Source organism: Erythrolamprus reginae, chromosome 3 (assembly GCF_031021105.1).
Source record: "Erythrolamprus reginae isolate rEryReg1 chromosome 3, rEryReg1.hap1, whole genome shotgun sequence".
In the NCBI taxonomy this organism is placed as follows: domain Eukaryota; kingdom Metazoa; phylum Chordata; class Lepidosauria; order Squamata; family Dipsadidae; genus Erythrolamprus; species Erythrolamprus reginae.
In genome coordinates, this window is record NC_091952.1 from 49744828 (window position 1) to 49761857 (window position 17030).

The following is a 17030-nucleotide window of genomic DNA, read 5'->3' on the forward strand; positions in this document are numbered from 1 at the left end:
TATAATTTATTTATAAATACAGAAAAAGAAAAAAGGGGGGAAAGGGGGGGAGGAAAGGATGAACAGAAGAAAAAAAAGGGGAGGTAGGGAAAGGGGATACAAAATCACGAAATTTGGGAAAATAGTAACATTATACATCACAGCACGTAAATTCCTTAGTATCATTATAATGTTTCTTAAACAATGTAAATAAACAGTATCCTTATTATTACCAACTATATCTTAAATTGTAGTAGTAAATCTAACATCTCGTTTCCAATAAGATATCAATTTCTAGTACATGTATATATCTATATATATTGGGTAATAATAGATAAGTAAAGGTGATTTATAAAAGAAGAAAGTAGAAGCAGAAGAATAGGAAGATTTTAGAGTTTATTTACAAGTAGAAAAATTTAGAGTTATTTGTCTATTTAAGCACAACTATTTCAGCTATGTACACTGTGGTGGTCTTGCACAATAGAACTTCCACCCGTTGTACCTCTAGATTCTGCAAAGTGACCATTGTTTTTCCCTCGTGTTATTACTGGAAGCTTCTCTATGCTCATGTACCACAGCATCTTGACGTCACAGCTTAGCTAACATGACTGTTTCCTGTTTTGGAGAAAATTTAAGCCTGAGCTTGTCTATCCACCGTTGGACAACAAACTGAATACATGGCATTCAGGTCACGTAGTCACTGTTTCCAGCGCTAGACAAATTTGGCTGATCTGGAGGAAAGCTAAGCCGGATTTGACCTGTGTAATGTTTATATGGGAGACCACCAGGGAATATAGGATACTCTAGAAAGTAAACAAAAACAGCAAAAATCTTGGAGGAAGGCTGAAGCCAATCATTCCAGCATTGTTACTAAGGAAACAACACGGATTTGTCTTCCATGCAGACACCAAGCGTCGAACTCAACCTGAGGGGATCTTTTCTTAGTAAGATGATAATCATTTCTTTTAAATCATGGAAACTATGTCTAAATATGCATCTATAGAAATAAAGTACCATGCTCTAATTCTATGCAATCCTATATCCTTGACTTTGTGAAGGAGGGAAAAAAAACCCCTCTTGGTGAGTCATTTCCTTCTGTTCATTTGTTGGAACTTGGATTAAGTGCTCTCATTCCCCATGTTCAGAGGCAAAATGTTTCTAAATACTTAAAGCAAGAGAGAACAACAAAAGAATAGTGTCCCTCCCTGACTCTCTGTTTCACAGACACATACACACCCGGCTGGTAAGTTTCCTGAAGGTGTGTGGTTTGCCATTGCTCGAACTAGACCAGTAAAAGGCTGCAATTTTTTTTACTACTATACTGTGGGCATGGTTTATTTTGTGGGTGTGGCTTGCTGGGCATGTGACCAGGGGGGGTGGCTTAAAGGTCATGTGACTGACTTAAAGGTGGCCAACTTGACGTCACTCACGTCAAGGGTTTGGGTTAGGGTTAGGGTGCCTGGCCTATCCTCGCTTCAAAGAGATACAATTTCCCTATTGTTGTGTTCGTTTAAATAAATTGAAGAAATTCACTGATTGGTTAAGACGCGGCTAAATGTAAGTTGCCGCCAAAGTTAAACGGTTGTCAGAAAGCCCGTGTATAAGAAAAGGTATAAATAGGGCAACGGGTTAGCCGTTGCCCTTGTTGGGAGTTGCCTTTCAGGAGAACGCTTGCTCGTTGTGTTTTGTGAATAAACGTGTTATGAACAAACTGAAGTCTCTGGTGCAGTGCTTTAACACCTATCTATTTACTATTACTGAACATCCAAAATATGCTATTTAATTTTTGTATACAGTGGTACCTCTACTTAAGAATGCCTCTACGTAAGAAGTTTTCTAGATAAGAACCAGGTGTTCAAGATTTTTTTGCCTCTTCTTAAGAACCATTTTCTACTTAAGAACCTGAGCCCGGAAAAATTTCCCAGGAAATTTGAGAGCGGCATGAAGGCCCGGCCATTTTTCTGCCATTCCCCCTGGGTTTCTCTCTCTGGCGCAGTGTATGGGAGGCAGTCTCACAACGGGTGTATGGGAGGCACATGCTCCTCCTCGCTACCTCAGAGTCCCTCTTTTCTTTTCTTTTAAGCCTTAAAGTTTTGGACTTTTTTGATTCCCTTCACCTCACCTTCTTCCTTTGGCAGCGACTGTCCTCCTCCTCTTCCTCCTCCTCCTCCTTCCACCCAAATCCCGAGCTTTTATTTCTTTCCTAATTATTTCCACATTATTTGCTTTTACATTGATTCCTATGGGAAAAATTGCTTCTACTTACAAACTTTTCTACTTAAGAACCTGGTCACGGAACGAATTAAGTTCTTAAGTAGAGGTACCACTGTAGATGCCATATGTTTACATACATATTACACACAGGCACACAAAAATATACATTATCTACTATATAAACTGTATGTGTGTGTACACACAGAGACGCACGCACACCTCTTCTAAAATTATAGACATTCAACCTCATTTACTGCGATAAGAAAAATATACCCAGAGCCCAGAAGGGAAAAAAAAGGGGGGGGAGGGAATCAAAATTTTTCTACCAGTTCTACGTACATGACTGTACCTGTAGGAGCCCATCACTAGTTACTAGACAAATAATTAGGCTGAAACCACATGCAAATGGGAGCTAGAATCTGAAGATCCCCTTCATATTCCCAGAATAGCCTGCTTCAGTTTGGCATCTTTTAACTGCATTGGTCTTGTAATTGTATTAAACTGCTGGCAGCTGTTGCAGCTGTGTTGGGAGTTCTTAGGCTTGCAGTCCTAAATATCTTGTGAAGGCCATACTGAGGAAGACTGTGCAAAGCTATGATATGCCATGCTTTAAATCAGGGGTCTCCAGCTGAGGAATCCTGGGAGTTGAAGTCCACAGGTTTTACTGGCTGAGGAATTCTGGGAGTTGAAGTCCACAAGTCTTAAAGTTGCCAAAGTTGGAGACCACTGCTCTAAATTACTAGTTTGGTTGGGTTTTTCTATTTGCGGAGATGGAAGCAAAAATAAATCAGAGTGTCTCGTAAGATAATGTTACTGACCAGACTTCTTCATACAATGTAACCATCACTGATAGAAGATAGCCCTTAGGGTTTGATGGCTTCTAAAAAGATTAGAGATGTGCTTGGAGAAGAAGAACATCAGTGGCTGTTCTCTATCATAATTAAGTTAATGATAATTAAATTGCAGTGTCCCTCCGTACACAATAGAGATTAAATCCAAACAGTAAAACTTAAATCTTTTATTTGCCTGCTACTAACCAAAGAAACATTGAGCCAGTGGTGAAATCCACCAGGTTCTGACAGGTTCTTGGAGAACTAGTAGTGGAAATTTGAAGTAGTTTGGAGAACTGGCAAATACCACCTCTGGCTGACCCCAGAGTGGGGTGGGAATGGAGATTTTGCAATATCCTTCCCCTAGAAGAGGGGAGGGAATGGAGATTTTATTTATTTATTTGTTTGTTTGTTTGTTTGTTTGTTTGTTTGTTTGATTTCTATATTGCCCTTCTCCAGGGACTCAGGGCAGCTCACAACATTTAGAAATCTGAATAACATTACATATTAAAATCCCCATAATTAAGAGTAACAACACATTAATCCATCGTCCATCACACATTCGTTCATTGGGTGGGACGAGGTGTTAAAATTTAAATGGTCCCAGGCAGTGGTGGGCTCCTATGGGTACGGTCAGTTACATAGTACTGGTAGAAAAAATTTGATCAGGTACACAGTACTGGTAGCAAAATTGTGATTCCCCCCCCCCTCTTCTGGGCTCTGGATATGTTTTTCCTATCACAGTAAATGAGGTTGAATGTGTATAATTTTAGAAGAGCTGTGCATGTGTGTGTGTACATACACTTTATGTAGTAGATAATCAGGGGTGGACTACTGCCCAGATGGGGGAAAACGCAGTGGGGTAGCGAAAATAGAGCTCCACCCCAGAACACCCAATTTGCACTGAAAGATGTTGAAACAAAATGCATAAGCCATGGCCACAGCGTGGCAGTAAAAATTTTGGTAGCCCATCACTGGTCCCAGGCCTGCCGGCAGGGTATAAAAATACTTTGCAATATCCTTCCCCCGCCACACCCACCAAGCCACACCCACCCACCAAGCCCCGCCCACCATGCCATGCCCACTCAGCCACACCCACAGAACCGGTAGTAAGAAATTGGATTTCACCACTGTATTGAGATCATGGAAAGAGAAGCTAGGGAATTGCCTCTTAAGATGACACCATGGAAGAGCTACCAAAATTTCTACTACCACACTGTGGCCGTGGCTTATGCAGGAGACCCTGCATTTTCTTTCAACATCTTTCAGTGCAAATTGGGTGCTCTGGGTTGGAGTTCTATTTTCGCTACCCCACTGCGTCCCATCCCTGTCCCCCCCGTCTGGGCAGCAGCTCACCCCTGAGTGACACCTATTTCTCCCAATCTTTTCACAGTTTCACTTCCAAGCTGCCATGCTGCCAACATCCATTCAGGACAGTTGTTAACCACATTGTCTAAGCCAGTAATGATGAACCAATGGCACCTTTGCCTTTACCCAAAGAAAACCACTTCTAACCAATCTAACCTCCGCTCTGAACCAAATCCCTTATTCCACCAGACTTGAAATACTGAGATTGGACAATTTACAACTAGGTCACCTTCAATCTGATCTAAATGTAGTTTCATAAAATCACGTATCAAAATGTCCTCCCTGTTAGTGACTACTTCACCTTCAACCGCAGCAATACACAAGCACATAATTGATACAAACTAAATGTAAACCACTCCAAACTCGACTGCAGAAAATACGACTTCAGCAATGTAGTGCCTGGAATGCACTCCATGACTCTGTGGTTTCTTCCACAACCCCAGTGATGGGCTACCAATATTTTTACTACCACACTGTGGGTGTGGCTTATGCATTTTGTTTCAACATCTTTCAGTGCAAATTGGGTTCTCTGGGGCGGAGCTCCAAATTTTGCTACCGGAACATGCTATCCTGACCGTTCCTGTAGGAGCCCATCACTGCACAACCTCCCAAATCTTTAACTTTAGACTGTCTACAGTCAACCTCTCCCCATTTCTAAGAGGTCTTTAAGAGGCGTGCATAAGCGTCCCACTGTGCCTACCATTCCTATCCTACTGCTCTTTTATTGTTACTTTTTACTTATATTATATTTATACAAACTACTACTATGTTTTTCTAAATAAAGTAGACAAATAAATAGATAGATAGATAAACAAAGAAACAAATAAATATTAGATCATTTACCCAGCTTTGGGAAGCACTTGGTGAGAGAATTCACACACGTTTCCCAAGGCTGATAATGACAGGTTGGTGTCACTTTAAAAAAAAAAAGTTCGGAGGGTGAGAAGGGCTGAAACATTTTAGCTGTAGCAGCTTTCCCCTTGTTTTCCTCATGTACCTCTGGCTTAACGCACACACCCCTCCACCACCACCACTACCGCCATAGAGTCATGTTTCAACCAAGTGTCAAGGGCCAGGAAGTCTCCTGCAAAGCCATAGAGGGGGGGTGAGGGGAGGCCAGGGAGGAATTATAGGGGCGGCTGCAGCTTTCAAGTTCAGCAGTTTCTCAATTTTGTCCGAGAGGCATTTGAAGGGGGGGGGGGAGAGGAAAAGAGGAAATGAGGTGAGCAGCCCACACACCCTTTACTCTTTGGTAGATTCCATTTTGAGATTTATGAGATAGGTTAGGCTGCAAGATAATAATTGGATCGATCCCCCATAATGATCGAAGGGCTGAATGTAATATTTAAATAGAAACATAGAAGATTGATGGCAGAAAAAGACCTCATGGTTCATCTAGTCTGCCCTTGTACTATTTCCTGTATTTTATCTTACAATGGATATATGTTTATCCCAGGCATGTTTAAATTCAGTTACTGTGGATTTACCAACTATGTCTGCTGGAAGTTTATTCCAAGCATCTACTACTATTTCAGTAAAACAATATTTTCTAACGTTGCTTCTGATCTTTCCCCCAACTAACCTCAGATTGTGTCCCCTTGTTCTTGTGTTCACTTTCCTATTAAAAACACTTCCCTCCTGAACCTTATTTAACCCTTTGACATATTTAAATGTTTCGATCATGTCCCCCCCTTTCCCTTCTGTCCTCCAGACTATACAGATTGAGTTCATGAAGTCTTTCCTGATACGTTTTATGCTTAAGACCTTCCACCATTTTTGAAGCCTGTCTTTGGACCCATTCAATTTTATCCATATCTTTTTGTAGGTGAGGTCTCCAGAACTGAACACAGTATTCCAAATGGGGTCTCACCAGCGCTCTATACAGCGGGATCACAATCTCCCTCTTCCTACTTGTTAAACCAAATCTTTTATTTTCTCCCCTGCATTCCAATACTCCACCAAATGCCCACTATTTCAACACACCGAATGGCTGGAGACAGCCTGTTATACAAAGGTTCCACATGTGTAGGCATTGAACATATTGCATATCATCATATGTGTGTATTAGCATGCCGAAGACACTGTCCGGCAGATGGAATGCCATATGTTCTCTCCCACAGAAAAAAATTCCCCACTGATAATATATGCGCTCCAAAGGATTCTTTTAAAAGCTGCTCTAAAGGAGTCGGCATAGATGTCTCTTGCAATAGCCTGGATAAACTATTGCCTCATTCAGGCACATTAATTCTCCCCCCCCCCCTCTCCTTGTACATTTTTCTAAAAATATTTGTTCTGAGGCTGGTATCGCAGGATGCCAAGTTTTAACCCAAAAGAGGAGGGGTGGGGGGGAGAGAGAAAGTATGCTGTAGTTTTGCGCAAGAATCCTTTATGTTTTGGAAGTTTACAACAGGGAGAGTCTTGTGCACACTGAGAGAGGCAGGACAGCACTGCCCTCCACTGCTAAATGAAACCTAGGCCTGAGCAAATACGTCAGAGGATATAGGCAGCATGTTTACAGCTTGCTGGGGCCTCTGAGTTACACAATAGCCTACATAGCCTCTTAGCACATTCTGTACCAGTTGTAAGCATTGGGTGCAGCTGCTCCAGAGGACAGTTTAAGTGCAACAACAGATAGGTCTAAACAATCTTCAATTATCATTCCTGCATGAAGGGTTCCTTTGCAGTTTTAAACATGGTGCAACTTCCCCATCCCCAGCATTTTCGCTGCTGTCTGTGAAACGGGAACAGGATGTACTAACACCGAGGAGGATTAATGGAACGAACTAAAATGACTCGAACTAAAATGACTCGCAGCAGCCTAAGATCGCATTCTTTCTCCCGTTAAGACTGAAGTGAGCAAAGGAGGTCTTGCGGTATTTAATTTCCCCAAGGAGTGGGCTGCATTCATGACCAGAGATGTTTTTAACTATAAAGCCTAACTAAGCCTTCAGGATAAAAAACAAAACAAAACTTGAGTGACAACCTGGTTTCCTGCTTTCTATATCCCAAATATTTACTGGTGATAATGTAAAGAGTACTTGATGTGCTGGCTGCTGCTGCATGAAGGCAAATCAATATGGGAGATGTGTGTCATCGCAGACCATATGTGCCTAATGAATGTTTCTTCTTCCTGCGTGGTGCTGTAAATTGACTTTAGCCTTTTGTATCCAACTGCATTCAGGGAGAAGCAAGTGGCCATTGTTAACAAAACCGCAGAACTGATAACGTGTTCTTGTTTTTATATTTCTGGGCTTGTTATTTTAATGGTAACATAACATTCCAAATGGTAAATAGATAACAAAAAACATGCTTGTGTAGGAAGAAAAAATGGCAGGGTGGCTCCATAATGTTTCAGGGACTCCTTATCACAGCCTTGAATGTCTCCTGGGTAAATTCACAGCTTTTGTTCAGAATTGTACATACTATTGTCCTGTTCCTAGCTGTCCCTCCTGCATGCACACACACACAGAGAGAGAGAGAGAGAGAGAGAGAGAGAGAGAGAGAGAGAGAGAGAGAGAGAGAGAGAGAGAGATTGCCAATTATACACTTAGGCACAGAAATATTCTAAATTCAGCTTTCACATAGACTTGTTGATTTAGGGCAGTGCCGCCCCCGCTCCCCGGGTAATGTGGAGCATTGCCAGGGGGCGCATGACCCCAGGGAACCTGTTTTTTATTACCGCAGGGTGTAGGACATGCATCCTACCTGACTTTCATACCGGTACCTCCATCTCATTCCTCGGTGTTGTGTCCAAGGCAGGTCTAAAAGAAAATATCTCATGAATTTGAGAAGTTTGATTGAACCTGTGAGACGTTTTCTTGTAGAATGGGCTGTCCTGCACACAACGCTGAGGAACGCAATGGGGGTACCAGTACAAGTGTCAGTTAGGATGTGCGTTTCATGGTGGGGCAAATGTCAGGGTAGCAGGTCAGGTGGGGTGGGCCATGATCAGTGATGGGCTACCAAACATTTTACTACCACACTGTGGGCATGGCTTATGCATTGCTTCAACATCTTTCAGGGCAAATTGGATGTTCTGGGTTGGAGCTCCATTTTCTAAAATTATACACATTCAACCTCATTTAGATGAAAGTGAAATGAAAGAAATAGTAGGAAATATACATAAGATTAAGAATACAAGAGTTAAAGAGATGAGAAGAAAAATCTTACATAAATGGTATTATACACCAGCACAACTTGCACACTTCCAGGGAAAAGAGAAAGGTAATTGTTGGCATGGTTGCCAAAAGAAAGGAATTTTCATGCATATGTTCTGGGAGTGTGTAGAAATTCAGAAATTTTGGAAGGAAGTGCAGAACGAAATAAATAAAATGTTAAATATTAATTGGACAATTACAAAAGAAATAGCGATATTAATTAAACAAGGAGAACGAAGAGATTTTAGAGAAATAAAAATTGCAGCACTGGAAAGTGCTCAAGCGGTAGTGGTATTGGGTTGGAAAGAGTCTATAAAATGGACACTACAGAATTGGTACTGGTACATGGTGGATCACATACATTTTGAAATCATGGAAATAAGATTAAACAACTTTGATGAAAATACTGGAGAAGCTGATGGCATGATGGAATAAGGTGAAAGGTTATATGCTGAGTAGAATCTGTGATGCAAATGTGAAAAATAAACTCCAATCACTCTTTCAATAATAACAAATGCAAAGTAGAGCCAAGGAAATATATATATATAAACTAGTAAATATTCGAACCCCCCGCAATTAGTGGTGGTGGTGATGGTTATTGTCGGTCGGGTGATGGGCACACGCACTGTGCACTGTTTTATGTTTGTTTTATGTAACCATATTTACAAAATCAATAAAAATATATTTTTTAAAAAAAACAAAAGAAAACCCCTCATTTACTGTGATAGGAAAAACATACCTAGAGCCCAGAAGGGAAAATAAGAAAAAAAAAATCAAAATTTTGCTACCGGTACTGCGTACCTGACTGTACCTGTAGGAGATCACCACAGTCCATGATACTGTTTGCAGTCATGGTGGAGAGTTGGGGGAGAACAAAATGTTTATTTCTTCCCGGGGGGGGGGGTGCATAACAGAAAATAATTGAGAAGCACTGGTTTATGGTATTGCAAGAGGTTCCACTTTTACAGGTATTCTTTTTCTTAATCCATGGCAGGGGTAGGCAAACTTGGCTCTTCTGTGACTTTTGGACTTCAGCTCCCAGAATTCCTGAGCCAATCATGCTACCTTAAGAATTCTGGGAATTGAAGTCCACATATCATAGACCAGTGTTTTTCAACCAGTGCGCCGCGGCACACTAGTGTGCCGTGAGACATGGTCAGGTGTGCTGCGAAGCTCAGAGAGAGAAAGAAAACAAGAGAGAGAGAAAGAAAGAGAGAAAGCAAGAGAGAGAGAAAGAAAGCAAGAGAGAGAGAGGGAAAGAGAACAAGAGAAAGAAAGCATGAGAGAGAGAAAGAGAGAGAGAGAGAAAGAAAGAGAGAAAGAAAGAGAGTGAGAGAGAAAGAAAGCAAAAGAGAGAGAAGGAAAACAAGAGAGAGACAAAGAGAGAAAGAAAGCGAGAGAGAGAGAGAAAGAGAGAGAGAGAGAGAGGGAAAGAGAAATCAAGAGAGAAAGAGAACAAGAGAGAGAAAGCAAGCAAGAGAGAGAGCAAGAGAGAGAGAGAGAAAGAGAGGGAGGGAAGGCGGGAGAGAGAAAGAGAGCAAAAAAGAGAGGAAGGAAGGAAGAGAGAAAGAAAGGAAGAGGGATTGAGAGAGAGAGAAAAAAGAGGAAGGAAGGGAGAGAAAGAGGGAGGGAAAGAGAAATAGAGTGAAAGGGAGGAAGAGAGAGAGAGAGATTTTTTTTGTCCAAACTTTTTTTAGCCGCCCCCCTCCCTCAATGTGCCCAGGGGTTTTGTAAATGTAAAAAATGTGCCGCGGCTCAAAAAAGGTTGAAACTCACTGTCATAGACGAGCCAAGTTTGCCTACCCCCGATCTATGGCAATGATTTTCAACTTTGGCAACTAGTAACAAGTGTGGTCTTCAAGTCTCTGATCAGTAGATATAAGTCACCCTTGACTTACAACAGTTCATTCAGTACAACAGCACTGACAAAAGTGACTTACGACCATTTTCCACACTTACAACCTTTGTATCATCCCCATGATCATGTGATCAAAAGTTAGATACTTGGCAACAGGTTCATAGTTAGGACCGTTGCTGTGTCCCAAGGTCACGTGATCCCCTTTTGCAACCTTTTGACTAGTAAAATTAACAGGGAAGCTAGATTGACTTAACAACTGTATTTCTAAATTATCAACTGCAGGAATTCACTTAACAACTTTGGCAGAAAAGGTCATAAAATGGGGCAAAATTCACTTAACAAACATCTCACTTAACAACGGAAAAGTTGAGCTCAGTTGTGGTTGTAATTTGAGGACCACCTATATGATATACAGTATATTATAGCCATATCTAATACTCTGCTAGTCAGTGGTTCTATACCTGGGGTAGGCAAAGTTGGCTCTTCTATGATTTGTGGACTTCAACTCCCAGAATTCCTGAGCTAAACATGCTAGCTCAGGAATTCTGGGAGTTGAAGTCCACATGTCATAGAAGAGCCAACTTTGCCTACCCCTGTTCTATACCAACAATTAAATCTCTAATGTAGATCTCTGTATATGTTATCTTACAAAGTCACAGGAGAAACAACTTTTATAACCAATGGTCTACAATGACCATGAGAGATTTAATGTGGAGAAAAGTGGGTTCCAAATTGGATTCAAATCATTTAGGACTTCAGTGGTTTGTTAGAACACCACCCACATGGTAATCATTACATGTGAGAAGATCAAATTATTTCACCCCATAAGGGTGTGGCCACTTCCCAGGCTGTCTCTAATGATGTACCTAGTGCAGATATAACATTGTTAGGGCTGATTTTTCCAGCTAAGGCCACAGTGTATGAACCAATGAAATGGCTGTCATACCACTGAAATCATTTGCTTGTAGATAACACTATTGATTCCTCACTGAAAAATAGCCTCCCTAAAATTCATCATACATGTTTACTCATGAGGTTTTCCAGTCAATAATAATGCTATCTTATCTGTATTAAAATTGAGTTTGTCTTCATTCATCCAAAACCTGCTTCTAGACAGTTCGGAATGTTTTTCCTGCCTTCCTGAGATTTATCTATGGAAATAAGAGGTATGAATGTGTATTATTTTCAGACTACAGTAATCATTCTTCATCACAATTCCTGGATGACTTTTAAAGATAAAGAAGATAGAGTAGAATTTTTCCACCATAAAGTAGAATTTCAATTATCTTCTGGATGTTGCAGAAAGTACTACTACCGTGCCTTCAAGTCTTGGAAAGAATGATCCAGAAAGATCCTATTCTCAGTAGTAAAAAAAAATCTCAGAAAGTAAGGAAGAGTACATTTTCCCTTTTAACTTCTTATTTTCTTGGCAAGGTCAACCAGCCTCAACTCCCATATCATTAACTTGTTCAGAAATGGCAAGTTGAGTACTGGAGAACAGTAATCCAAAATCTATTTGATTGTGAATGATTGTCTTTTTGAGAAAGAAAAGACCATAACCTCCTCCCAGGAACTGTTAGCCATTGTTTTAATATCTGAAGAATCCAAAGGAGGGAGGTGATATCTCCCAAGCTTTCGTACATACTCAAGCAGCCTAAACAGAAAGTTGCCCATAAGAGCTCTAAGGTGTAAGATATTCTGGATGTACAGTGATACCTTGTCTTACAAATGCCTCGTCATACAAACCTTTCGAGATACAAACCCTGGGTTTAAGATTTTTTTGCTTCTTACAAACTATTTTCACCTTACAAACCCACCGCCGCTGCTGGGATACCCCACCTCCAGACCTTCCGTTGCCAGCGAAGCACACATTTTTGTGCTGCTGGGATTCCCCTGAGGCTCCCCTCCATGGGAAACCCCACCTCTGGACTTCCATGTTTTTGTGATGCTGCAGGGGAATCCCAGCAGGAGAATCCCAGCAGGGCAAAAATAGGTGCTTCGCTGGCAACGGAAGTCTGGAGGTGGGGTTTCCCAGCGAGGGGAGCCTCAGTGAAATTGCAGCATCACAAAAACACAGAGGTCTGGAGGTGGGGTTTCGAGGACTTCGGTGTTTTTGTGATGCTGCGATTTCACTGATGCTCCCTTTGCTGGGAAACCCCACCTCCGGACTTCTATTGCCAGCAAAGCGCTCATTTTTGCGATGCTGAGATTCCCCTACTGGGATTCTCCTGCAGCATTGCAAAACACAGAAGTCTGGAGGTGGGGTTTCCCATGCATGGGAGCCTCATGGGAATCCCAGCAGCGCAAAAACGGGCACTTCGGCTGGCAAAAGGGGTGAATTTTGGGCTTGCACGCATTAATCACTTTTCTATTGATTCCTATGGGAAACATTGTTTCGTCTTACAAACTTTTCATCTTAAGAACCTCGTCCTGGAACCAATTAAGTTTGTAAGACAAGGTATCACTGTATTTATATTGGATTCTGACATAGCTAAAGAGGAAGAAAAATGTGTAATTTTATCTGCCATGTTAATGAAGGTTTGTAGCTTCAGATGTCTGACATTTCTAACCATTAGTCCTCTGATCTTGAAACAGACCAACAACTGTTTGCCCAAGTTCTGATAAGCAACTTTGACTGCATATAGAATATTGGTAATAAACCTTTTTTCTCATTTCTGATGTTAAGTAGCTCCTAGAAGAGCTTGCGTTTATTTGGTTCAGAGACTGGTTTTTTGAGTTCTGACTGATAACTACTTTGGGTTCTGCTATGTCAGGTGAGTAGTATTCTAAAAATGCAAGATGGCTTTTAACTTGCAAGCTGAATTGCTATTGAGTTCTGTACTGCAGCAGATAATGACCTCTCATTTTCATTCGTTTACGAAAACTGATTTTTGTACATTAGAGATGTTTTTCAGGAGCTCCTGCTGATTGTCAAGGAAAATCTAGTCAATGCAAGCAGCCTTTTTCATGTGCAAGTTGGAAGGAAACAATCATATAGGGTTGTGTATAGTCATTAAATCCAATACATTTCAGTTTTTGATTGCAAGTCAGGATTTAATGCAAAAAAACAAAACAGTTGTCAAAGCACTTTCAGTCCAATCTTTTTATTACCTAGCACTTGCTCAATTTTTGTGATAAAGATGATATTCTCCAAATTAGCTTATGTATTTTAGAGAAATTAGCAATTGGGATCGGATCACTATATCTGATCTTCACAATACACATTTACCAGGGTTTCCCAGAAAATAATGCACCACATTTTTTTTCTCAGCCTACAGTAATGGTATGAATGCGAAACTTGAGATATACATTATTTGAATTGTCAGGAGTGCTTGTGTAAATTTTGTGTTTCTTCAGACAAATAGTGTAGCTGCAGCAGTGTTTTGAAATGGCGTCTGTAAGTGATGTATGTTACAAGCAGCGTGTCGTCATCGAATTTCTCACTGCAGAGAAAAAAACTGTTGGAAACATTCACAAATGTTTGTGTACAGTTTATGGAGAATCTGCAATCGACAGAAGTACAGTTAGTCGGTGGGCACAGAGGGTGAGGCCATTAGAGGTGATTCACACAGTGCAGAAATGGCTTTGTGACCAGAACAAGGAGTGGTACCAACAGGGCATACTCGCCCTTGTGTCTCACTGGAGGAAGATCATAGAACAGAACAGAGATTAGGTGGAAAAATAGGAGTATAGGAGAAACATCATTCTTTCTTGTGTGTAAATTTCATTGTGTTCAATAAATAATTGTTGAAGAAAAAAAATATGTTGCATTACTTTCTGAGCGACCCTCATAAAAAATGCTAAGTTAAGACATTCTTCTCTTCTATTTTGAAAACCTCCTGCTTGAAACAAGACCCATTGCTACTGATTCATGCATGCCTCCTGCCTCTGCTGCTGCCAATGGTTCGTAGAATTGTGCTGAACAGGGAGCAACCAACAATTGCTTGAAACCTTAAAAATTAATTGCCAGTAGTATTATCAATATGAGAAGAGATGATTCATTAGCCTGAATTGGTATAGGGCAATGATGGCAAATGTTTTTTTTCCTTGGGTGCTGAAAGAGTGTGGGCAAGCACTATCACACATGTGTGAGGGCCCACACCCATAATTCAATGTCTGGGGAAGGCAAAAATGGCTTCCCCCACCCCCTGGAGGTTCTCTGGAGGCCCTCTGGAGGCCGGAAACGGCCTGCTTCCCAACTTCTGGTGGGCCCAGTAACCTAGTGTTTTGCTTTCCCCAGGCTCCAAAGGCTTCCCTGGAGCCGGGAGATGATAAAAACACCCTCTTCCATCCCCCTGGAGGCTCTCTGGAAGCCACAAATGCCTGCCTAGAGCCTCTATGAGCCAAAAATCAGCTGGCTGGCCCACACATGCATATCTGGACCAGAATAACTCTGGAAACGTCTTCTGCTGCACGAATCCGAGCAGCCGATAAGGTCCCACAGAGTTGGCCTTCTCCAGGTCCCATTGACTAAACAATGTGGTCTGGCGGGCCTCAGGGGAAGAGCCTTCTCTGTGGTGGCCCCGGCCCTCTGAAATCAACTCCCCCCAGGAGTTGATACTTAAGACCCACCTGTATCGCCAGGCATGGGGGAATTGAGACATCTCCCCCAGGCTTATATAGTTTTATGTATGGTATGCTTGTGTTGCATGGTTTTTAAATGATGGGTTTTTAGATGCTTTTTTAATATTAGATTTGTTTACATTGTCACATTATTATTATTGTTGTTGTGAGCCGCCCCGAGTCTCCGGAGAGGGGCGGCATACAAATCTAATAAATTATTATTATTATTATTATTATTATTATTATTATTGTTATTGTTATTGTTATTGTTATTGTTATTGTTATCGTTATCGTTATCGTTATCGTTATCGTTATTATTGGAGCTGAGCTAGGGCAACAGCTTGGGCGCCAGCAGATATGGCTTCGCGTGCCACCTGTGGCACCCATGCCATAGGTTCGCCATCACTGGTATAAGGTACTCAAGGCTGTCCCAAGATATTATGCCAGTTGAGGAGAAGGCAAATTGGTGCTTGTGTCCCATTCCATATATAGACCCTATTTGGATTGGCAGCTGAATGTTATCAGAGAGCTGCAAACATTCTCCATAGCAATGCTTAGTTATTTAATGTCACTTTCCTCTTTTTTTTGGTACTGACTAGACAACCTATGACCCATTGGTTCATCCTTTCAGATATATTTCCTTAACTAAACAAAGAATGCTAGTCAAACCAGCTGCTTCGCTCCTGCGGCAGCCACGCCACATGTTCCCCATTGGCTTTCTCCATGCAAGCTTCCCAGGCTTCTCTGTTGACTTGTGGGAAGGTGTCTGGGAACATTGCAAATGAGGATCACCCAACCACTGCAGCAGTGCTGATCAGCAGCAGAGCAGCAATGCTGAAATGGCAAGAACTTTCCAAAATTTTCATTCCTGTTGGAGTAATAGGTCCTTCCGTTCTGCAAGTGAGCCCATTTGAGGTACCTGGATAAAAATAATTTTCCCTGTGATGCACCATTTCATCCAATCAAAGGTTACAGACACAAGAGTTTTAGAAAAGTATAGATACAGGATGTGCTTTTTATCCTGTAGCATTAGAGCAGTAAAATTTACTGTGATAAAGTAATGGATTGTTCTTAATTCAGATCTATCTGTTTTTAATCTATAAAAGCAGAGGCAAAAGCTAAACTATATTTCCAATGCTCCCCGCAGGCTATTCATTACGTTGGGGATAAGAAAGCATGCTGGGAGTACCTTTTTTTTTTTGCTTGTTTGTTTGTTTCATCGCAACTCTGTCTTCCATATTTTCTGCCCTTCCATAAAATTAATCAGAGATGGTGTGCTTGGATATCATTTAAGGCAAGATCCAAGGTTTTAGGACTCATTTGAAGAGCAATAGGGGAGAGGTAATGAATGTCTGAGATCATTCCAGGGGTCCGGTGCCATAGTAGATAAGGCCCATTTACTGGTTCCATCTTCTGTTTGTTTATGTCAACATGACGGAACCTGAAGCTTATCAACTGTGCCTGATCATAGAGGGTGAGTGGAAACAGATAGAGACAGATACACCCTCAGATAATCAAGCCATATTTTGAAGGACTTTATAGGAATAACCAGCACTTTGTTCCTGGAAGGTTCCTGGTAAGCAGTGAGGCTCATGGTGGTAACCATGATGTGTCCATAACTGCCTGTCTGCTGTATTCTGGGCTGGCTGCAGTTTCTGAGTGTTCTTCAAATTTTACTAGTTATGTCAAGAGAAGTACATAAGTTGTTCCTTGGGGTTTAAACATTTGCATGCAACAGCAGGGGAGATTACTCTGGATTATGATGTTGCAATACAGGAAGAGGAGAGTTTAAACTTTTCCCCCAGCCTGTTTTTGTGATGAAAGTTGTCCCAAATTTACATCTGGGAGGTTTGAGCAAGAGGTTGATTGGCCTGGCAAGGAAACTCTTGGAAATACTATGCCCATGCCCATGGCAATGTTTATGTATGCTATGTAATTACTTACCCATGTAACACATACCGAGCAAACAGATCAACAGATGATGCTGTTAATATGGCTCTGCGCTAATCCTACAACTTCTTGCATTGCCAAAGACCTATGCAAGGATCCTCTTTGTAGACT

At 41.3% G+C, this 17030-nt stretch overlaps 1 protein-coding gene across 1 annotated transcript in view; it reads right to left on the reverse strand.

Moving 5' to 3' along the window:
* The window catches only part of FKBP5 (FKBP prolyl isomerase 5), a 1202894-nt gene that overhangs the window by 81145 nt on the left and 1104719 nt on the right, over positions 1–17030 (reverse strand). The gene's annotated exons all lie outside the window — the stretch shown is intronic.